We start from the raw sequence: 24,617 nt of genomic DNA on the forward strand, positions 1-24,617 counted from the left end.
CCAGTATTTTCACCTTCTCTGGAATCTTTTATGCAAAATGGCAATGCTCAGGCAGCAAATTGTACTACATGTAGTTAGCATAAAAATTCATAGGATTTGCGAAGTAATCCACCTAAATGCCTCAGCACTTCAAATAGTTGTATTTTATCCCTTTCTTTTCAGAAATGAAAATCAAAGTTTAACTTGGCTCCACCCTCGACATCCCAGTTGGACTGGACAGAATTGGTGCAACGTTCAGCTCACACCTGGATAGCAAGCTTAGAGGTAGGGTGTACTATCTCCTACACAGCAGGGTGGTGGTATATGAAGCATCGATTCAGAGTTAAATCAAATCACTTATTGGAATCAGAATCACCCTTCGAGCTATATTTATTCTAAGCTCTTCTTTGGCTAACTCTTGGTCTCTAATTTCCCAACATCTTTGGAGTTCAAGTCTTCTAAATTTATCTCCCTCTTTTCATTTCTAACTGTATCTCACAGCTAATTACAGCTGTGACACCACAATTTTCAGACTTTCTTTCTTCCAATTCTAAATATCATCTTTATGAGATCCTGCTTTTTCTTCTACTTTCAATTTATCTAACTCAATCTAACTTTAGTCAAAGATTTCAAAGAATCCAGTATTATATCTTCCACTTACCAAAACCTCTTTGCAACTTTTAAAGCCATCTTCAAAATCCTTTGCTATAAACCTCACCACATTACACGTGTTTTATTTCCAGAATGACCCCACGGTCATTACTTTTGAAATAAATACAGAAGTATCTCTTAAATCCAATGAATTTGGAAATTCTGCTGAGAGCCCCAATTGTTATGATCCCAGCTGATGTTATTACGGGACAAGTTCCATCCAAGACTGAAATCCAACTTGATAGATTATAGTTTTCTTTTCATTTGGTTTTAATGCGGTGGTCCCTCACTGAAACATAAGCAACAGATTTGAGTTTAATAATAGAACAAAGTTTATTACATTAATCAAAAGAAATGAAATGTACTTACAACATTTACATATAACAATGTTCAAGATATAATCCCACTAATCCCAAAATTATTCCTTTATAAATTCCAAAAATGCTCCTCTACAGTATTCACAGCAGAGAATCTCCTCCTCAACGAACTGTGACTACCTGCCTGGAAAATCTGGCAGCCTCTTCCTAGATCCTTCATATGCCTATGTTTAAACTTTTTTACTTGAAATAACTCTTTTAGGGTTTTAACCAAACTAATTGGTAACTAATACTGAACTCTTTTCACTGAGTTAACCTATTATTAACAATTCTAAACTTATTTCTTCTTTTCTCAGGAACAAGCAATTAGGGATGGGCAATAAATGCTGCCTCTGGATTAGTGGTGCTGGAAGAGCACAGCAATTCAGGCAGCATCCGAGGACAGGCAAAATCCGAGGACAGGCAAAATCGACGTTTCGGGCAAAAGCCCAGCAATGCTGTCATCCCGTGAATGAATTAAGAAAACTGCTTTATACATCCAGATTTGGGTAAGAAACCTGTCGAATTGCTCCAAACAATTTCAATGAAAGTAATCAATATCAGGATGTTGGGCCTTTCAATAATAGTCTTCAAATACCCTCATCAATCAGTTGAGGCCCCTGAACATCATATCCAGTTGTGCATCCTCAATCCAGTCTTCCATTGCAGGATCATTGGGTGTTTCTGCTCGTCCCTCATATCTGTTCAACTTCCTGCTTCAACCTCATCAGTAAATAAAATACTTAACCAGTGGGTATTGCTTCCTTCTTCTGTAATGTCAAGGGACCACAAATGGGCTGCATCTGCATCTTAGGACCTGAACTCCTCCACAGGTACTCAAGCTTCCAATGTTGGTAGAGCATTTTGTGTTTCCTGCTTGTGTTTCCTTCTAGTTTCATCAGCTCCAGCTCAGCCAGGTACCTTTCAAACTCAGCCACCACAAACTGATGCCTGCATTGTGGAGTCGCAATGACAATGCCAGAAATCTAATATGAAATTTAAGCATGTGGACAGCCCACTGACCATGAAGAAGGAGTTCTTTATTTCACTGGCATCAGGTCTTTACAAACATGAAGGGAAATTGAAATGAAGCTTGGAAACAAAGTATTTACATGGAATTGAACCTGTAGTTCACATCTGGTTGAGGAATCCTTTATCTGTCTCTCCATCTGCTAGTGGGTTTGCTATCTGACAAAGATACCCTTTCCTGCTGAGAGTGAATTGCTCATTTTCTTGGTGCTTGCCTCCACTATCCTCACTTACCACTGAAGTCCTGTTATGTATGGATGACAAAGGATCTATTATGTTACTTTTTGATGTTATTATTCCAGGATGCTTCACAATAATGGCCATTCAAATAGATTTGACAAAGATTTTAGTCCTCAATAGCTCAAGCCTATCCACTGATGAAAGCCTTATCTGTCCTTTGGTTAGCTCCAACCTTGACTATTCCCAATGCTTGTCTGGTTAATTTGGTCAATCTGTCCTCCTGTGAAAACTTGAGCACATCCAAAACTCTGCTGTCTTTAAGTCCATTTTTAAAAATTTCTCACTGCATCTTCACTAATTCTTGCTGCGTGATCCCAATTTCTGTTTCCTTTCTTCCAATTCTAAATGCTGTGTGATCATTCAAAGTATTTTATTCTTATGAGACTCTGCTTTTACTTTTACCCTAAATGTGTCTGTTAATTTTTTCAATTTAGCTTTAGTCAACAATTTTCAATAATCCAGTCATATCTTTCACTTCCAGAAAACTCTGAGCATTCAAAACCATTTCAAATTGTATGTAATAAACCTCACCACAAAAAAGCTGCTATGCATCCAGAACCACCACACAATATTACTGTAACAAGAAATACACAGATCCCTCTTAAATCCAGTGAATTCAATAATCCCAAATGAGCCCCCAGTTGTTATGATCCCAGCTGATGTTATTACCGGACACATTGACTCAAATCTGACTTGAGGGAATATATTTTGTTTTGTTTTGATTTTAATTAAAGTCTCTCACCTAAACATTAGCACACAATGTTGCAGATTTTGCTTTAACAAGAAAACCAAACTTTAAATATTTAAGTAAAAATAAAATGGAATAAACCAAACTATCTACAATTAACAGAAATTCAAAAATTTTAAACACAGTAGACTTTTCCTTTATTTCTTCACATTTCCGATTTTATGTTTTATAATTGCGCTGGAGAGTAGCAACACTAAACAACACTTTTTACTGTATTTTGTAACAAGATACACATGACAATAAATAAATCAAATCAAATCAAATGAAACTGTAATCCCATTAATTTTGAAGTATTCATTTAGAAACTGAAGTGTAAACAACATTTTTGTATAGTATGCAAAAACACAATTTGTGCAGTACTCACAGCAGAATCTGTCTCTAACCTCTTGATAAGTTTAAGTCACTTCAATTTATGACTACAATTTATAGATTAGAAATACAGATTTTTTTTTTATTCCTGGAGCTATTGTATATCTGAGCTCAAACTTACTCAGTAACCTCATTAGAGTTTTATTCCAACACTTCTGATCTGGGTCAGTCACTTACTCATTACTCTAAGGTAATCTAGTTTCTCTGTAAATATCATTTGTCAGACCTACACTACATCTTTACCCAAGGTCTTCCCAAACTGCTTGGAACTCAAATTTAGACTAAAAATATTCTCTAAACTTTGAGTGTTTCACTTAAGCTTAAACAAACCTCTCCCAACTGTCTAAACTTGAAATTGTTTATCTTGTTTGGTCAAGAAACCCTATCAATAATATACAAAAAAACTATTCATTCTAAAGTTAGGCTTCAGATACTGTTCTAAAAGAAATCACCATAGCTATAGCAGTACTGACAAGTTAAAATTAACTTCCGATGCACAGAAAAATCAATGTCTCTCACTAACCCAGAATCCAAGAACTGAAACATGCAATAAATGATATTAAAGTATACAAATATTTCAGTATATCCTGACTCACTTCAACTGCCCTTCACTTTTCACTTATATGATTGCTTATCTATATTCACTCTTAGTTCACTAAAATCTCATTTTTTAAAATCTTCAACTTCATGTTCAAACTCCTACACAGCCTTACCCTTCCCTACATCTGTAAACCCTTACTGTCCTGCCACTTTCCTTCAATTCCACAAACAGCCAGTATTGGAGGATTGTAAATACCCCAGCTCTAACATGCCAGAATTGGCTAAGAGGCCTTCTTTCATCTGGGTTCTACGTCCTGGCTTTCCTTCTGTAAACCTCCATCGTCCGTCATGTTGCTCCTCCATTAAATGCCTGCTTAAAACCCGCATTATCAAACTTTTAGTCACCTGTCCCAATGATGAAATTCTTTAATTACTTCTCAATAATTATTCTGTGTGGCGCCTTGGGACATTTTTATATCTAAAGTGCTATGAAAATGTGGGTTGTTGTTGTCTGCCATTGATACAATGGATTCTTTCTGAATGGCCAGGTTCTTCATTCCAAGCAAAGGTAGCGTTTTCCCATTGAAATAAAGAGATGCATTGCTACTTAATCAGTTTGAAATGCATAAAATCATCAAAATTAAAGCAAATTTGCTGTCTTCTATTATCACTACAACTCTCACACAGCAAAGACCTAACATATGCAAAGTTATAACAGTTTTCAAAGCAGTTAAACTGTAACAAGAAAATATCATCCTTATGGTACACTAACACATCTGGGTTTCCTAAATTGAAGAAAATAGAAGAGTAATTTTGGTTCAAATCATTAAAATCACATTAAAGCTAGTAATTAGTGTGATGATTAGATACTTTTCATAACACTGGAGTTAAAAACAAAAGTCAGATCGTAGATTTTATCTCATTGGATAGTTTCAGAAAGAGTCTCATTCATTCCTGGACCAGACTAACTCAAACAAGGCCCCTATGTGTCATCTCTGAAAATGATTCCTTCACAGAATCTTCTTTTATCTTTTGGGAGTTACAGTTTCTCTTTTGGTTGACTGTAAAGTCTGGAAGGCACATGTAGCCTGATGATAAACGTTAATATCTCTCCCAGAGATATATTCTCCATAGGCATCAGACAGCGACAATTTTCTTTGAAGTCACACAGCTGTCCAGCACACTGCTGTACATAGTAGATAACAAAATGTATGGAGGATAAAACTAAATTGAGATACAAATGTTAGTTTTACTTTAGGTTGCTCTACATAAATTCTCCTTTTTTCACAGGAACTACAAATTCAGTTTGGTTTAAACTGTGACAGGTCTGCTTTAAAAACAAAGGCTTACATTGATATAGCGCCTTCCATGACCCAGGGTATTACAAAGTGCCTTTCAGTCAATGAAGTACTTTTGAAGTGTAGACATTGGTTTGAACCATGACAGCCAATTCGCACACAGCAAGCTCCCACGAATAGAAATGTGGTAACCATCAGATTTTCTGTTTTAACAATGTGGTTGAAGGATAAATATTATCTAATAGCCCTGAGAGAATTTTCTTGTTCTTCTTTGAAGACAATGGGTCAACTATGCATATGTCCCCATGAAATTCACGAGTGAACACATTGGAGAGAGTGTAAATGCAATTTACAAGGGTGGTTCCAGGGATGAGAAACTTCAGTTGTGAGGATCAATTAAGAATTTGGGACTGCTGTCCCTGGAGCAAAGAAGGCCAAGTGGAGATCTGATAGAGATTTTCAAAATCATGTGTCGGCTGGTTAGATTAGATTGTTCATGCTTATAAAAGGAAAAATAACAAAAGGGCAAAGGTGTAAAGAGAACTGCAAAAGAAGCAAGGGTGGTACAAGAAAGAAGTATTGGGAAGGCAGATTCAATTGAGGTATTCAAGAGGGCAATGGACAATTATTTGGATAAAAATAATGTGCAAGAGTTTAGAGAAAAGCAGTGCATTGTGATATGAGGTAATGATGCACATTTGCAGAACTAGTGCAGGTATGATGGGCCAAATGACCTCATTCTGCACTGTAAAACTTCTGTGATTCTGTGATGGTTCACTCTCAGGAGCAGTTTCACCATGTCGAGACTGTCTCGATCTGCATTTCCTGCTCCAAAGGGAGAAATGCTCCCCAGAGTTTTTGATTTGGGTGATTGAGTATGCTGCTTTCTGCAAGGTAACTTGAAACACAGGTTCCCACCAAACTCTGGAGCTTACTGCAATAACAGTTTATTCAAGAGTTGTGTAGGAACACACCAATGGCCAAACATGATTTGTTACGTGGTGTTATGGAGGGAACTTGTGATCAGTTCAGTTGAGTATCACTGTGGGAAAGCTACCTTCTGCTGGCTTGGCCACATGAAGCTTTTACAAAATGACTCACGCTCAATGCCCAAAATAATGTAATAGGACATGGAATACAGAGGAAGGACATGCACAATATTTCACAGAAAATGTCAAAGAAAAAAAAACTTGCTTGGAATGAGTGAGAATTTGAAAATAATAGAATGTTGAACTAAAATCAGGAGATGGCATGCCTGAGTTCTATAAAAGTTCTGTTAGCTCAAGTAAAACAGACTGAGCACTTGGCTTTGCTTCCAAAACTTTATAGTGACTCATTCTCATTGTTATAGATGAAACGGTGGACCAAGATAACTATTACATTTGAAATGCTTGGGTACAGATACTTACTTTAATCTTAAATATTGTAATTTTATAGAAGATAAATGTAAATATTATTACTTTCTCAAATTGAGAAAAAGACACCATTGTATTGGTGGTGTCTGTTTGTTAATGTGGGGAAAATCACAGCTGAATTACATTAAAGAACCACCCACATGCACTGTATGGCCAATTACCTTCTGATTCCTTCCATAACAATTTTGCAACATATCATTACAGATGACACAGCTAGCATTTTTCAGTTAATTCAAACAAGCAGCTTTTAAAAAAAACTGGCCAGGTTGAGATTCCAACCAGAAATGCCTTAATAACAAATGATTTAAAAAATCACCCAAAAAGAAACAAATCTGGTTTATTTAGTTATGAAATGAGTATAATATTTGAACGTTGAGAAATTCTTGTTCACTTTTTCCAGTTAAAATGAACCAATAGTTCAACTTAATTTATTAATTTTCTTCTAATAGTTGCTTTAATGACTCAGAGGTTTTGCAGCTTTGGATTGCATCTTCAGGATACTTTGCATCATGTGCCAGACCTTTATTCTCAGATTTGTTTTGGTTTCAGTTGTCTTTGTTTTCTTTGTGCTCCCTTCCTCTCAGAAACCTGTAGCAGGATGAATTGAAAGCAGTGACCATCCTAAATAAGCCTCATTTTGTCTTTGCCCAATAATGCACATGACCCATTCCAATCAGCAACTGGCAATCAAGAGCAGGCACCCTGAAAATGTTTCAACTGTAGCATCTACCATACCTCTTGATTAGGCTCCCTGGAAACAAAGTTTGTTTTTCTTGACCTGTATTCAATACTATTAAGACAACTATGAAGATCAGCAGAAGGCAGTTACATTAACTTTCAAACACCCAGTGAGTTTATTTTCAAATGCAAAACAAGTATCTGAAAGCCACCCTTACAATACCATGACCAAGTTATAGTCAAAGATGGCTTTGGTCTTCCTCATAATCAGGAAGTTATGACTCATTCACAATTTTATGTCACTGAGGATGCTAACAGGGTGGAGGTAGTTAAGTGGTTCAGAGCAAATTTAGAGCTATGAAAGCTATCCCCATGGAGGTGATGTTGCCACCATGGGCCACCATAAGCAAGATGGTAATGATAGGTGTATGATGGATTCTGGATCCAAGAACAGAAGGGAATCAATGGATAAGGCACTATCATCTACAGTCATAATGGTAGATCAATCAGAACCTTGGCTTAAAATTTTCTTTCAACGCTATGAGTAGTGTGTTTGAGCAGCATTGCAGCCAAGATGGCCAAGATGCTGGGTGGCAATGCCATAGTTAATGAATTTTAAAGAAGAAAGGAAAGCTGGAGATTGGACAGTAATCAAGAGGCACAGATGGGCTGTGAATAGTTTTATTGAAGATGGGCAGCTAATGACTCTTTTATAAGAGAAAGGCATGGTTCTCAGGAAGAGGATGATTGGTAACATTGGCTGCATATGGGGTAGGAAGGAGAGCTAAATAGTTAGTTGGGAAGGAAATCTAGTGAGTAGAAAGTATATGTCAGAGATGAAAAGAATACAGAACATACAGGATGATGGGCAAAGAATATAAAGATCTTTAGTCATGGGCTGAATTTTCTGCCTGATGTATGGAGGCCAGCGGGTCATTATGTTGTCTCCTTTGACCGATTTCTGGAGAGGTAGCCTCTGGAAGGAGACAGCCACCTTCCGACCAGCAGCTGGATAGTAAGTTAGCCCATGGAAAGTGTCAATTGAGGCCATTCTTCACATGTTGTCTGAATTTTCCAGGTGTTAGACAGATCCCTTAATGTGGCTGGGGCCCATAACAGAATGGTAGCTCTGCATGCTCATGATCACAGGCATTATTTTTGAAGGGTTTCCTCTCTGCAATGATGGCCTGACAGTGTTTTTCATAATATTTACAATAGCTAAGATGGTGCTGTCATCAGGAGCTTCCATTCGCTGCAGACCCCACCATTTATTGGAAGATGCTCCAGAAGGCAGTCTCTTAGTGTCCATCTCCCAGAGAATCTCCTCAGGGACCCGCCACAGCCTTTCTGGGTACCCAACCCAGAATTCATCTCAGCTTCAGGATCAGGGGCCCAAGGTAGAAATTAATCTTCAGGGACCAGTTTTTCTGTTTTCCATGTAATTATCCAAATGAAAGAATAGCTCTCACTGTTTACTTACCTGTAAATGAATTCATCAAATTTGCATTTGTGTTCTTGCTGAGTCTCAGTCAACTCATGCATCATGAATCAGCACTGTTAATGCCACTCTCAGATCCACACCAGAGCCACTCTAGTGCATTCCAATGTCATTGTACATTGCTACTCAATGTATACATGCAGCTCTCCTCAGGACCTGGAAGTCATTTTGTTGTATCTCTTCCTACTCCGTATTCAACCTCCCATTGTAGTAACCCTGAAGAGATAAGTTAAGAGACCCATCATTAAATTATAGGAGTGATCAATTACATTTTGTTTTACCATATTATACATTCCAATATTATATATGTGAATAAAAGTGAGGAACAGTGGAGTGTTTTACTCGGCTCAGCTTCACAATCACTAGTAAAAGTCACAGAATCAAAGAATTGGTACAGCACAAAAGGAGGCATTCTGACCATCATGTCTACGTATGTTCTCCAAATCAACAATGCACCTACTGCCATTCCCCTGCCATCTCTCTATAACCTTGCACATTCCTTCTTTTCCAATAATTATCCAATTACTTTTAGAATGCCCCTTTGAAACTGCCTGCATGATACTCAGAGAATGCATTCCATATCTAAACTACTTACTGCATGAAAATGTTTCTCTTCATGTCTCTATTTTTTTCTGTTGCCAGTTATTTTACATTTATGCCCCTTTGTTCTTGATCCTCCCATTCATTTGGACGGTTTTCTCCTGATCTACTCTGTTAAAACTGCTCATGATTTTGAATGCTTTTGTCAAATATACTCAATTTTCTTCTCAAGAGAAACAGTCCTGATATCTATTGATGTTACTGAAATTCTTCATCCCTATAACCATTCTCGCGAGTATTTTGTGCACTTTGTCCGGTGCCTTCACATCTTTTCTAAAATGTGGCATCAAGAACTGGACTTAATACTCCATTTGAGGTTTAAAATTCACAAGCTAATCTCATATAAAATAATTGCAATGCAGAAGAAAGGGCTGTTTCTAGCACAGTAAAAGATTAGTCTTGTACTTAAGACATTAATAATCTTTTATTTGATACCGAGAATAACAGATGATTGAATATAATCTTTAGCAATATATTTGGAGATTTATTTGTCTAAGCACTGACCCTTCCCCATCACAAGTATGAGTGTAAGCCATGTTATTGAATTTCAGCTTGAAAGACAAACATATTTCAGAGTTCCAGGGAGTGCTCATATATAATGTACATAATGTATATATTCACATATATGAGTTGTAGGCCAACCATAATTGTAGGACACAGAGTGCCTCTGTCTTCTGTATGTAACCATTTTACATTTCCTCAGAAGGGACTCGACAACTCCATCACCTGTGAATGTTGTACAATGCAAAACCGGCCAGAGAATTCTGGCAAGCCTTCTGAGAAATATATTGCAACAAACTATCTGACCCAGTACGACAACTTACCGATACCTGCAAATAAGAAACTAATTATGTTATTCTAAATTTTGATATCTAGAATGCATATTTGTGATTTATTGCATAGTGTCACATGAGGTATTGGTCTTTATTGGAAAAATCTAAACTCATAGTTCAGGTATTATGTTGAAGCTGTTATAAGTAGCTTTTAAAACTGATTTTTTTTTGTTTGTCTTGTATTGAATACATTGAGCAGTGGATACAAGCCTGAGGCCAACTGCTGAGAAGTTATGCTTCAGCACTTCCAGACTGCCCAGCATGAGAAACAGTGGGACAACAGTGACTTCATTCATGAGATCCTGAAGGAATTATTACAGTTTTAGAATTAATTGATTTTCTACACAACAGTAAAACATTTACAGAAGATTGATGCAATAGTGTTTTAAGAGGAAATGCTCTTCGATAAGACTGGTTATCATGAAGCCGTTCTATAAAGCCACATCCATTAAAGGTGTAAATAAGTAAGATTGAGTAATTTAAAGGCATGAAATCAAAACTGGTTTGTTTCCTGTGGTCCATGAATCTGTGGGGTTACTTATTTCTGTAAATGCTTTTGAAATTGACGTAAATGGGATGGAATTAACTTTGCAGCAAATTTGTCAGGTAATTCAAAACACTGAAACAGAATTGTACCTCCCCACAGTCACCAAACAAACAGTTGCTTATTTCTTATTTCTGCAAATGACTCAGTTAGCTCTAGGTTGAAGGAGGCCTCCTAAATGCCACAGTGGAAAATATTCACTCTGCACATAAACAGACAATCATAAATGCATAAGAAAAGTTGAATGGCTGCCTTGATGGTTTAGCTGATTAAAAACTTGAGTAACTGAGCTACACAGACAAGAAGGGTTCTGGGGGAGATATGGTCAATGCTGACTGACCTTATTTCAGCTGGGCTGATGATGGGGTTGAATGAGCATGTGCATGGAAATTAGGGGCAAAAAGAATTCAGCTAATTTGATTTAAAAAAATAGGTTTTGCTTTAATATGTTCCATTAATATTTAGTTTGTTAACACTCATGATCTAGTCTCAGATGAAGAATACGCACTGGGCAGAGGTATTGGAAAGTACTGACCAACCACTGCAAAGGCAATTGGCAGAAAAGACCAAAGAGTTTTGACACCAAGTCAACTTCGCTTTACTCACACCTGTGGCACAATATTCCTTTTAATAATAGCTGCGACCAGTTTATGATCACTGGCAATTTGTTGTTCCACATGTCGATAATGACATACCAGAATAATTAACTTAATTTTGGCTGGTTCTGCTGAGAAGAAGTGACCACTGAATTTAGAGAGGTGCTGCATCTAAGGGCCAATTGCTTCTGGAAAGTATTCATGGCATATGGATAAGGAATAAACACATGTAAATGTCTGAATCTGAGCAGGATTTCTCCAGTTTCCTCATTTCCCCTCCCCCCACCTTGTCTCAGTCCCAACCCTCGAACTCAGCACCACCTTCCTAACCTGCAATCTTCTTCCTGACCTCTCCACTCCCACCCCCACTCCGGCCTATCACCCTCACCTTATCACCCTCACCTTAACCTCCTTCCACCTATCGCGTTTTCAACGCCCCTCCCCCAAGTCCCTCCTCCCTACCTTTTATCTTAGCCTGCTTGGCACACTTTCCTCATTCGTGAAGAAGGGATCATGCCCGAAATGTCGATTCTCCTGCTCCTTGGATGCTGCCTGACCTGCTCCGCTTTTCCAGCAACACATTTTCAGCTCTGAATCTGAGCACACTAGTACGTTGAGTTATCTTGGGTACAGTTTCACTGTTGTAGCATACTATTTTTGAAGAGAATTCTAAATATGTTGTCATATGGTTGTCGTATTAATATAGCATCTTTCACAATCTCAGGATGGCCTAAAATACTTTTTTTTATATATATATATTGAAAAAATTTGTATTCTTTTACAAAAGGAAAGAAAAAAAATACAAAAATATAGAAAAAAATAGAAATGATGTCACGCTATTATACTACAGACAGGTTTAATTGGAAGCACACTAGCTTTTGAAGCGATGCTCCTTCATCAGGTGATTGCGGAGGGCTCGATCGTAACACAGAATTTATAGCAAAAATTTGCAGTGTGATGTAACTGAAATTATACATTGAAAAATTGATTGTCTGTTAACCTTTCATCTGTTAGAATACAGTGATAGTTTCACTTCTTTCATGTGTATATTATACTACAGTAATGTTAACAATAAACTATTACTCTGCAGGATACAATGGTCTCATATTTACTTGTATGAACCTAAAATAAACTTCAATTAAATAAATTAGAATTAAACTAAATTACAACCAAATTAAATTAAATTACATTACATGACATGACATTACCTTACATTACATGACAGTACATTACATGACATTGCATGACATGACCTTACATTACATTACTCCACTCGCTGCACCTCCACTGAAGCTCCCATCCAAGGGCGCAACAGTTTTTATACCCGTATTTACTAGGCCTCCAACCCCTGAGGTCTCCAGACCGCCATATACGGTGCTCACGATTACATAATGGCCCTAATCAATATCGCCAATAGGTCTGTGTTTATGTAATTTGAAAAGGGCCACCATGTCTTATAAAATTGCTCCATTCCATGGTGCACCATACTTGTCAGGTAATCTTGGAAGATGTACTCCATCACAAGTCTACACTACTCCACAAGACCTGGGTTTTCTGTGATATCCAGTTCATTAGAATGTTCTTCTTTGCACAGTGTGTAAGAATGTTAAATAACCTTTTCCCATACTCGCCGAGAGAGGGCAGATTCAGCAGTACCAAAAGAAGGGATACTGGATCCACCTTAACTTCAATTTCCAGGATCTTCTCTAGCTCATTCACTAAGGCATCCCAGTATCCACTAATCTTATAGCAGGCTCAAAAGCAATTTGTAAGGGTGCCTTTGCTTATTTTATGTTTGGGATATTTCAGAGAAGGTCCTTTATTAAACTTTGCTAACCTCTCTGGGCCCTGTGAAGGATCTTCAGTTGCATAGCTTGAGCTTTATTGTATATTGAGATTTTCTTTACATTCTTCCATATTAGATTAGATTAGATTAGATTACTTACAGTGTGGAAACAGGCCCTTCGGCCCAACAAGTCCACACCGCCCCGCCGAAGCGCAACCCTCCCATACCCCTACATTACCCCCTACCTAACACTACGGGCAATCTAGCATGGCCAATTCACCTGACCTGCACATTTTTGGACTTGTGGGAGGAAACCGGAGCACCCGGAGGAAACCCACGCAGACACGGGGAGAACGTGCAAACTCCACACAGTCAGTCGCCTGAGGCGGGAATTGAACCCGGGTCTCTGACGCTGCGAGGCAGCAGTGCTAACCACTGTACCACTGTGCCACCCCACCGTATAATATCTACTCCCATGATTCCAACAAAATTTCTTCCTCTCGCTCCTGATTCCAGATTCCATGGAGACTCTCCATATCCCCCAAGGTGCTCCCTCTCTGCAAATGGTATGAGATATTAACCAAGAGAGCGCCCTCACATCGGAACACTCTTCTCTCTATATCCAACTTGTAGGACTGTGCTAAGAGCCTGGTCTTCTTCTGTATATAATCCCTAACCTGGAAGTATCGGAAAAGATCCCTGTTAGGAATCCCATATTTCTGACTAAGTTGGTTGAAAGACATCAAGACCTCTCCCTTGAATAAATCTCACAAACAGGAGATTCCCTTACCCACCCATGCTTTGAAGCTGGAGTCCATTTACCCCAGTCTAAATCCTGGGGCTCCCACTAATGGGGTGAATGGTGAGGTATTAAGCAAGTTGCCCTCACCCTGCAGCATTATCCTCTATGCTTTCACCATGTTTACAATAATAAAGACTCACAATGCTCAGCCATGGATTTCATCTTGTCCATAAACAGTAAATTGACGAGGGGACACATTGCAAGCAAGGCCTCAACATCAAGCCATATTGACCTTGAGCCCTTATGCACCTAGTCACCTACATATCACAACAGGGCACCTATTTGGTATCTCTTCAGATCTGGGAGATCCACTGCCTCCATATCCTGCGGAAGTTGCAACTTGGTAAATTTAATTAGGGGCTGCCTATGGCACCAAATAAAAGATCCAAGTCAATTGGTAAATCTCTGCAGCACCTGTCTGGGTAACAACAATGGAAGCATCCTCATAGGGTATAATAACCGAGGAAGAACATTCATTTAAATCAGAGCTATACGGCCTAGCCACGATATTGGTAGCCCCTCTCACCGCTGCAAGTCCTGCTTTATCCTCTTGAACAATTGCACAAAGTTAGCTCCATACAGCTGATGGAAGGTAAGGGTAATAAAAATTGCCAGGTTAAGTAAACCTTTCTACAATTACCGAAAAGGAAACTGTGTCCCACCCTCCAATTCTGACACTTCCACCAATCCTCCCACAGGCATGACTTCTGACTTTGTAAAATTTATCCTGTATCCAGAAAAACTGCCAAATAACTTAATTTGTTGTATTACCTGGGGCACGGACTTTTCCGAGTTAGCCAGAAACAGAAGGACATCATCTGTGTAAAGAGTAATTTTGTGCTCCCCAATTCCCACCTCTGGTGCCACTATTTCAGGGTCCTTCTGGATGGCCTCTGCCAACAGTTCAATTGCCAAGATAAACAGCAGCGGTGAGAGAGGACATCCCTGATGGCTTCCTCTCCTCACACTAAAATTATTTGATTTGACACTATTCGTAATAACCGCCACCTTGGGGTCTCTATTTAACACTGCCATCCACCTCGCAAAGGCAGCCCCCAAGACCAAAGCGGTCAGAACACCAAATAGATATGGCCACTCCATCCGATCAAATGTCTTTTCTGCATCCAGGGAGACCACCAAGCCGGGAATCAATCTCTTCTGACATACTTGCACTATGTTCAATACCCTCCTGATATTATTGGAAGAGCTGCGGCCCTTGATAAAACCCATCTGGTCCTCTTTTATAATAACAGGCAATACCTTATCCAACTTTAGAGCCAGAATCTTTGATAAAATTTTGAAATCTACATTCGACAATCAGATAGGTCTGTACAATGCACAGTCTGAGGGGTCTTTCCCTTCTTTTAAATATGGGAGATATTGGTTTTCTAAGAGAGGGCGGAAGGCAGTCCTGGCTATACAAGTGAGTAGAGATGGAAATGTGTTGCTGGAAAAGCGCAGCAGGTCAGGCAGCATCTAGGAAACAGGAGAATCGACGTTTCGGGCATTAGCCCTTCTTCAGGAATGAGCCTCATTCCTGAAGAAGGGCTAATGCCCGAAACGTCAATTCTCCTGTTCCCTAGATGCTGCCTGACCTGCTGCGCTTTTCCAGCAACACATTTCCATCTCTGATCTCCAGCATCTGCAGACCTCACTTTCTCCTATACAAGTGAGTATACATCTCCAGAAGTGATTCAGCGAACATGTGTATAAACACCTTGTAAAACTCACTTGGAAACCTGTCTGGACTGGGTGCCTTGACACCTTGGAGCTGCCTTACTGCTTCTTACACCTCTTGTATTGTCAGAGGCGCATTCAAAAGGGAGGCCTGCTCTGCATTTTATACTGGGGAGGAGGTCCAGGTTTTCTAAAATGCTTTATAACTCATGAAATACATTTGAAGCTTGTTCACTGTTATCACCTCAGATGCTCAGCAGCCAATTCGAGCAGAACGTTCCACAATTTGAGAATGATTCAATAACTTGTTATAATAATGCTGTGTGGGTCTTTTGGCAGATTGGTAGTGTCTTTATCTCTAGGTCATAAGGCCCTAATTCAAATCTCACCTAGCACAGACATGTGTCATAATGTGTTGGTCGTTTAATAAGATGTACCAGGTGAACTTCCCATGTTCTTCTTCAAAATGTGCCCTGGATCTTTTCCAACATGATCATAGCTGCGTAGTGTGGGATGTGCAAAATTTCCATTAGGTGTCCAAAATGGTGTTTGTAGTTTTCTTTGGTGGTGAGTCACTCTGGTTGTCACATTGGTTAGTGCATGCAATGAATGTCCATCAGACGATTGCAGGGCAGACAAATCATTATGGCAATCAGTATGTAATGCTAATTTAAAATCAGGGGTGCTCTTTTAAAGCTCAATACATCAATTAATGGGCTCTATTAAGCTCCCCAGCTAAACAAATGTTTAGCAGAAGAAAGGCCCACTTATTAGGTTAGACATGGTGTGGTGACAGAGGCGCATTTTTGTCATTTTATTTTGAAGAGGTGTTTTGAGCAAGAGTTGTCAAATTGTCTATTCAAAGGTAATAAAATAAATAGCTTGTGAGGCCTTGTGTTTTTTTTTACAGTTGGAACAATAGAAGCAGCCTGAATGGGTGGAGTCAGTCTCCCACAGAACCAGAGTTTTAGTTTAGCTTTCAGCAGTTGTTGGGGTTTGAACTTGCCTTTGGAAGCTGTTACATCTCTTTCAGCTACAGCTATAAACACTTGAGTTTTCTGTCTCTCTCTCTCTCTCTATATATATATATATATATATATGTATATATCTCTGTCTCTGCCAGAAATTCCTATTGATGCTGTTTCCTCCTAGACTGGAGAAACATTTCATGTAAGACAATCCATTTTTATTGAATTTGTCTTTGCCAAAAGTGTGTTTATGACATGTTACTATATTGGAGCAGTTGTTGTTTAATATTTAAATAATCTATTATTCTGTTAAGTTTTCCAATAGAGTTAAAGTTAAACCAAATCCTCTTTCTTTTGTTTATACTTTAACAGTATACGGTAAGAATAAAGTGTGCTTTACTTAAAGCTGAGTAGTGTGACCAACTGAATTACATCTGGAACACAGCATATTATACATACCTTTAAATAAGATAAATGTTAGAACCTATACTTTCTCCTTGATAGATTTGCAGGAGGTTTGGTCTGTTCCATAACAAATGGGTGCTTTTGTCACATCAAAATCTTTAATCCCAAATTTGGTTTAGGATTATTGAGCTCAGTGACAGTGAGTGGTGAATGTTGGTCTTTTTTTCCAGGTGTTGTATTCAGTTGGTTTAATCAGAGTGTGCCTTCAGTCTTTCAGTCACTAAGAGTTTCTGGGGTTGTGGGGGGGGGGGAGGAGGTGGAATGGCGAAATGGCTAAAATTAACTTGCACATGAAGCACCTTGAATTAGAGGCAATGGCAGGGGAAAAAGGAAAAGTAAGTATAGCCTTGGCAGAACAAAAAGGAAAAGGAAAAGTGGCAAAGCAAAGAGAGAGATTATTGCAGCTGAAAAGTGAACAAAAGAATTTTTAAAAAGCTTGTATATAAAAAGGAAATGAAATAGTTTGAGTCATGATTAAAAGCATAAGAAAGGGAGAAAGAGGAGAAATTAGGAGTAGGGATGAGGATAGTGATGAAGAGCAAACACATCACAGCCTGGCAGGGATCCGTTTAAATACGTCCAAGTATTACCAAAGTTTGATGAAAAGGATGTGTAAGACTTTTCCTTTTAATTTGCGAAAGTAGCTGAACAAATGAACTGGCCGGTGATAATGTGGGTATTGTTGTTTCAAACAAAATTGGTAGGTGGAGTTAGTAAAGTATTTGCGTCATGATCAGAGGAAATATCTGGAGAGAGTAATGAGGTGAGAAAAGCCATCTTAAGTGCATATGAACCCATGTCAGAAGTCGATAGACAATGTTTTAGGAACTTAAGGAGGGAACCTGGTCAAACATCTATTGAGTTTGAAAAGATCAAACAAAATGGTTGGATAAGACCATTGAAAGTAGATCAGACATATGAAGCTCTTAGAGAAACTATTATTTTAGAGCAGTTCAAAAATTCACTTCTTAAAATAGTGAGAACTCATGTGGAGAGCAGAGTGTTAAAACTGCAAGATTAGAAGCAGAAATGGAAGATGATTATGAGTTAGGTCATAAATCAAAGTTTGGCTTCCAACATCAATTTCAATCTGCAAGAGATAGAAATTGTGGAAAAGAGAAATCCTCAGATAGTATAGAAAAAGAAGATCGCATTGAAGATAGTAAAGGTAGTTTACTCCAAGTTAAAAAGGAAACCCATGAGGATAAAAGATAAATAAAAAACCTCAGGTGTTTTCACTGTAATAAAGCAGGGCACATGAAATGTTGGTGGCTTAAGAATTGCACTGGGAAGATAGATGTGGTAAAACAGGATAAGCCAGAGAAGTTTATTAAAATGGTAAAGGAGATTCTGAAGAGCTGCAAAAGAATGTACATACTGGTCAGGGATTGGTTAATAAGAAAATGCCAGATCTCTTTAAAGAATGTACCTGTCTATAGGAGGTTTACTCGTGTGTACATTGAGGGGTAGGTAAAGAAATTAAAATTTTAAGAGTTACAGGAACGAGTCAGTTTTTGATGGTGAGAAATGAGGAGATATATACTTTGGGAGGAGTATTGCCAGAAAGGGTGGTAGTATGTGGAATTCATGGTGAGAAGAATAGTGTTCTATTGTATAATGTGACGATGGAGAGTTAAGTGAAAAATGGAGAAGTGGTAATAGGAGTTAAAGAAATATTCTGTGTTCTGGAGATACATCAGGAATAATATAACTTGATCACAGGTGAATCTGTAGTTGAAAAGCCAGTGGAAAATCAGGCAATTGAGATGTTATAGGAAGTATATCCTGGGAAATTTCCTGACTGCGTGGTGACAAGGCCACAAAGCCACAGATTGAAATAGGAGGGAGAAAAACATCAAAGATAAGAAAATTGAAGCTCTTTTATCTGAAATGATGTTTGATCAAGTGATTAAGGAAAAACAAGAGCAGATGTTCTGGTCCATAACACTGGTGATTTCTTCTGGCTGTGGATTTGATTCTTCAAATGTGTGGTGCTTTCTATAATGGGTTAAAGTTGCCAATCTGGGAATGCTATGTGCATCCTTGATACAGCACCACCATGAGCTGCACGTGAGGAGGAAGTATGCCAATAAAGTGTACTTGTAATCTTCTCGGCTGGTGTGGCAGGTCAGGCAGCATCTGAGGAGCAGGAGAATCAGTGTTTCGAGCATTAGCCCTACGTCAGGAATGAGGCTTGTGGCCCAAGGGGGCTGAGAGATAAATGTGAGAGGGGTGGGCCTGGGGAAAGAAAGCTGGAATGCAATAGAGAGATGAAGGTTGGGGTGAATGTGATAGGTCGGAAAGGAGGATGGAGCAGATAGGTGGGAAGGAAGATGGACAGGTAAGACAGTTCAAGAGGACGGTGCCAAGTTGGAAGTTTGTATCTGGGATAAGGTGGGAGGAGGGGAAATGAGGAAACTGGTGAAATCCACATCAATCCCGTGTGGTTGGAGGGTCCCAAGGTGGAAGATGAGGCGTTCCTCCTCCAGGTGGTTAGAGTTTAGCAGTGGAGGAGGCCCAGGGCTTGCATGTCCTTGGTGGAGTGGGATGGGGAGTTAACGTGTTTGGCCACAGTGCGGTGGGGGTTGTTTAATGCGCTTGTCCCAGAGGTGTTCTCTGAAATGTTCTGCAAGTTGGCCTCCTGAATCCCCAATGTAGAGGAGACCACATCAGGAGCAAAGGACAGTGTAGACAATGTGTGTGGAAGTATAGATAAATCTCTGTTGGAGGTGAAAGGATCCTTTGGGATCTTGGACTGAGGTGAGGGGGGAGGTGTGGGTGCAGGTTTTGCAATTCTTCCGGTGGCAAGGGAAGGTACCAGGAGTGAAGAGTGGGTTGGTGGGGGCTGTGGACCTGACAAGGGAGTCGTGGAGGGAATGGTCTCTCTGGAATGAGTTGAAAGGTTGGATCTGGGATAAGGTGGGGGAGGGCAATGAAGAAATTGATGAAATCCACATTGTTCCCAAGTAGTTGGAGGGTCCCAAGGTGGAAGATGAGGCATTCTTCCTACAGGCGTCAGGTGGATCCTTCCTCATCCAACAGAGATTTACCTGTACTTACACACACGTCATCTACTCCGTCTGTTGATCCCGATGTGGTCTCCTCTACATTGGGGAGGCAGGACGCCAGCCTGCAGAATGTTTCAGAGAACATCTCTGGGACACACGCACTAATCAACCCCACCGCCCTGTGGCCGACCACTTTAACTCCCTCTCCCATTCCACCAAGGACATGCAAGTCCTGGGCTTCCTCCACCACCAAACTCTAACCACTCCAGACACCTGGAGGAAGAACACCTCACTTTCCACCTTGGGACCCTCCAACCACATGGGATCAATGTGGATTTCACCAGTTTTCTCATTTCCCCTCCTCCCACCTTATCCCAGATTCAACCTTCCAACTCAGCACCGCCCTCTTGAACTGTCCTACCTATCCATCTTCCTTCACACCTATCCGCTCCATCTTTATGAGGATGAGGTAAAGCATGCATGTTAGACGTGAACGCTGAAGAATAGAGATTGCTAATTGATGAGTGAAGGGTTAGCATTACAATTCACCAGTGTATGAGTCTATACATAGAGCTAGCATGAAATGGCATTTGAAGATGCAATCACTCGTGTGAGATCGCTAAAATTCTTCTCGTACTGCAACCAGGTATGCAAGACTAGTCTCTGGGCACTGAACTCCACATTTTAACCGTGTGCTTGGAGGACACTTGGCTCCCAGTGGATAAAGAACATCTCTGGTCCTTCACTTCCAGCAAAAGCTTCCAGTTGGAAAAGGAAGGTTCTTTCTCTCATTTGTTTCTGACTTTCTCAGGTCAAATTCAATTTGCACCAAGCTCACACAACATGCTGCAGCCACAATAAACATTCTCTTTAGGAGATGCTGACTAATTTTAACTGGTGCTAGTCATTGTTCTCTGGCTCAGGTATCTGGGCCAACCAATAATAGAATTGTCACTGGCTGGACATTGAAATCATCTAAAACAGCATAAAGTTCTGGCTGCCTTGTAGTGAAAGGGCATGAATTAATTATGCTTCACAATCCCAATATCCAATTTCTGGGCCATCAGATTTAGTCAATGAAATTCTGGTTAAATGTCTCATGCAAAAGATTACATCGCTAAAAAAGGCACAATCCCTTAGTACTCTACTGGAGCGTCAACCTAGATTATTTTTTGCTTAAAATTTGCAAGTTTTGAATGAGATCTGAACTCCATAACCTTCCAACTCAGAGGTGTAAGTGTTACCACTAAACCACAGCTAACTCTCTAGTCATAACATATATTAGTTTGAAAGAAAACAATGGTACTAATAATTAGCAGATGCCCTGTTCATCCATTTCAATCCCACAGCTATAGAAAATATTAACTGTGAAGTTTACACTGAGGACATGCAAATATTTTAAGTAGCATTGCTGCAAGCAGAAAATAACAGATCTCAGCATGTCACCCCTATAGTGCTAGCAGGAAGAAAGTGTTATTATTTTATCTGGGGAATATTATGACCATTAGAATTTTATTTCTGTTCCAAAGCATCAGCTAATATTTCCCTTCCACTATAAATACAGTCAGCCAGAATTCAGTACAACAACTTATTTTAAATACAGGGCAGTCGATGAGCATATCGAATAAATTATTTGGATTTGATGAAAAATGTTGATCAGTTGATAAATAAAAGTAACTATTTTGTTATATTCTTTTATGCTGTAAACCACACAAAAGATCAGTTTTACTTAAAGCTCAATAATTTTGTTATTCTTTAATTCGTACCTGAAGCTGTTCTGATGTATTACTCCTGAAACTAATATGATCAAAATTGCCAAGTCTGACACATTAGTGTATGCACAGCAAATCACAGTGGTGAGATTTACACTGGCTATCTGCATGCAAAAAATAGTTACTATCTTGGAAGTGATAGAGGATTCACTGCAAAAGCTTCAAGACCAGTTTTTCCATAGCTCATAGCCATTCAAGAAACTTTGAAGATATTAGGTGTACAAATGAAGACATTGTCACTGAGAATTTGTACAACTGTAAGTTTGAAAATTATATTTTTTTATTGCAGAATCAAGCTACAAATGATTTTGAATTTTAATTTTCCTTTGTTATGGAACAGAGCTCATAGACTTGGTTGGACTGGGGTTTATGTGGAATAAACATATCTTTAATTATTAGAGTTCTCCAAGAGAAAACATGATTAATTGCATCCAGTTCTCAATTATCCTTTGTTTTCTGAGCAATTATGTAAATTCTGATAAATCTTTGAAAATCTGACGTAATTTTTCCTTGGGTCTCCTTTACTCACATATCCAACTGTTTCTCTCACTGATTTGCAGTAAAACACAGTTTAGAATTCCATTACAGTTTGAATATTCCAAACAAAAACAGAAATTGCTGGAAAAGCTCAGTAGGTCTGCAGTATCTGTGAAGAAACATCAGAGTGAATGTTTTGGGTCCGATAACCCTTCCTCAGTTCTGTCCCAAAAGATTGAGTCCGATTTCTCTTCACAGATGCTTCCAGACCTGCTGAGTTTTCCAATCAATGTCTGTTTTTGTTTCTAATTTACAGATTTGCAGTTCTTTCATTTTTTTATTGAACATTCCAAAGTCTGAAGGCTCAAACCTTCGAAATAATTTGCTTAGCCATCACATGCCATTGTACCAGCTTCAGCTTTTTCTATTTCATTAGGCATACATTTTTCCCTTAGTTTAGAATATGGATACAGGCTGCTGAGAGTCTGCCAAATGCTATCTATGGCAAGTCACTAAGAGGTGCATTAGAGCAGCCTGAAAAGAGTAATTGGTCCAATATTGCCTTTCTCCTGCCTTTTCTCCCATTCTAAGGAAACAGTACATCTCTCTTCAGTGACTCACTGTCATTTTATTCAAGTCATGATTTGGAGAGGCTGGTGTTGGACTGGGGTACAAAGTTAAAATGACACAATACCAGGTTATAGTCCAACAGGTTTAATTGGAAGCACACTAGCTTTTGGAGACTATCACCTGATGAAGGAGCGTCACTCCGAAAGCTAGTGTGCTTCCAATTAAACCTGTTGGACTATAACCTGGTGTTGTGTGGTTTTTAACTTTATTCAAGGGCATGGTAGCAACTTATTAAACTGAAAGAGATTTGTATACAATTCCCTGTCTTTTCACTCTCTGGAGCTACAACATGCTGTGACAACATGACACTCCCTGCAGCTGCAACTTTAATGAGTTGCCCTCAACAGTTTTTTACAGAGTCCAAGAACCATGGGTTTGGACCATCAGATTGAGTCATCATATACTACGGCTTAACTTCCCCGCTATGATGTACCTAGATATACCATTGAAAACTACATCTTAGCGAAACTGAGAACGTGATGACCCAATACTGATTCAAAGCCTGGGTTATTGTCATGCCATTTACTTTTGTGGAGAGAAAGCCATTTTGACATTGCATAAAAGTGGATAAAAATGAATAGAGTCATAGAGATGTACAGCATGGAAACAGACCCTACGGTCCAACTCATCCATGCCGACCAGATATCCTAACAATCTAGTCCCATTTGCCAGCACCCGGCCCATATCCCTCCAACCCTTCCTATTCATATACCCATCCAGATGCCTTTTAAATGTTGCAATTGTACCAGCCTCCACCACTTCCTCTGGCAGCTCATTCCATACACGTACCACCCTCTGTGTGAAAAAGTTGCCCCTTATGTCTCTTTTATATTTTTCCCCTCTCACCCTAAGCCTATGCCCTCTAGTTCTGGACTACCAGGGAAAATACTTTGTCCATTTATCCTATCCATGCCCCTTATGATTTTATCAACCTCTATAAGGTCATCCTTCAGCCTCCGACCGTCTAGGGAAAACAGCTCTAGGCTATTCAATCTCTCCCTATAGCTCAAATTCTCCAACCCTGGCAACATCCTTGTGAATCTTTTCTGAATCCTTTCAAGTTTCAAAACATCTTTCTGATAGTAAGGAAACCAGAATTGCATGCAATATTCCAACAGTGGCCGAACCAATGTCCTGTACAGCCACAACATGACCTCCCAACTCCTGTATTCAATACTCTGACCAATACAGGAATGCATACAGGTGCCTGAAACTCTTCTGATTTGCCAAATATTGGGTTTTACACTGAAGCTTGTGCATACAATGGTGTGATTAGGTGGCTTTGTTGTATGCAGACACATCTACTGTAATTTAGCAAATACTTAGATATCTTTCTCGATACTTTAATATATATCTTCGTTCATAACTTTTTTTTATGTAATCAGTGTATCTATTGCAAAATACTTATACTACTTCAATGTCCTTACATTTAAAAATCAAAAAGTAGAAAATATTTTCATGTGTTCAATATTTTCTGGAGAAATTAGAAGGTGATTTAAAAATGCAGTCTTAGGAGCATAAAGCAGAGTAGACCATTTAGCCATTTGAAACTGTTTTGTCGGACAATGTACTCACTAATGATCTGGTGACCTAACCTCAGTTTCCTTCACACCCCTTTAAAAATTTTGATGTACAGAAATCTAATAACCTCACTTTTA

General features: G+C 39.1%; 1 long non-coding RNA gene across 1 annotated transcript; it reads left to right on the forward strand.

The window, feature by feature from the left end:
* Positions 1 to 156: 156 nt before the first annotated feature.
* On the forward strand, positions 157 to 12,458 carry LOC148145317 (uncharacterized). The gene is made up of 3 exons (XR_015761459.1): positions 157 to 264; positions 1,304 to 1,495; positions 10,434 to 12,458. It is a non-coding gene; the product is annotated as an uncharacterized LOC148145317 (long non-coding RNA).
* Positions 12,459 to 24,617: the final 12,159 nt, after the last annotated feature.

This window comes from Chiloscyllium plagiosum, unplaced genomic scaffold, assembly GCF_037043375.1.
Source record: "Chiloscyllium plagiosum isolate Xiang-an unplaced genomic scaffold, Cpla_swu_hap1 HiC_scaffold_25, whole genome shotgun sequence".
Classification (NCBI taxonomy): domain Eukaryota; kingdom Metazoa; phylum Chordata; class Chondrichthyes; order Orectolobiformes; family Hemiscylliidae; genus Chiloscyllium; species Chiloscyllium plagiosum.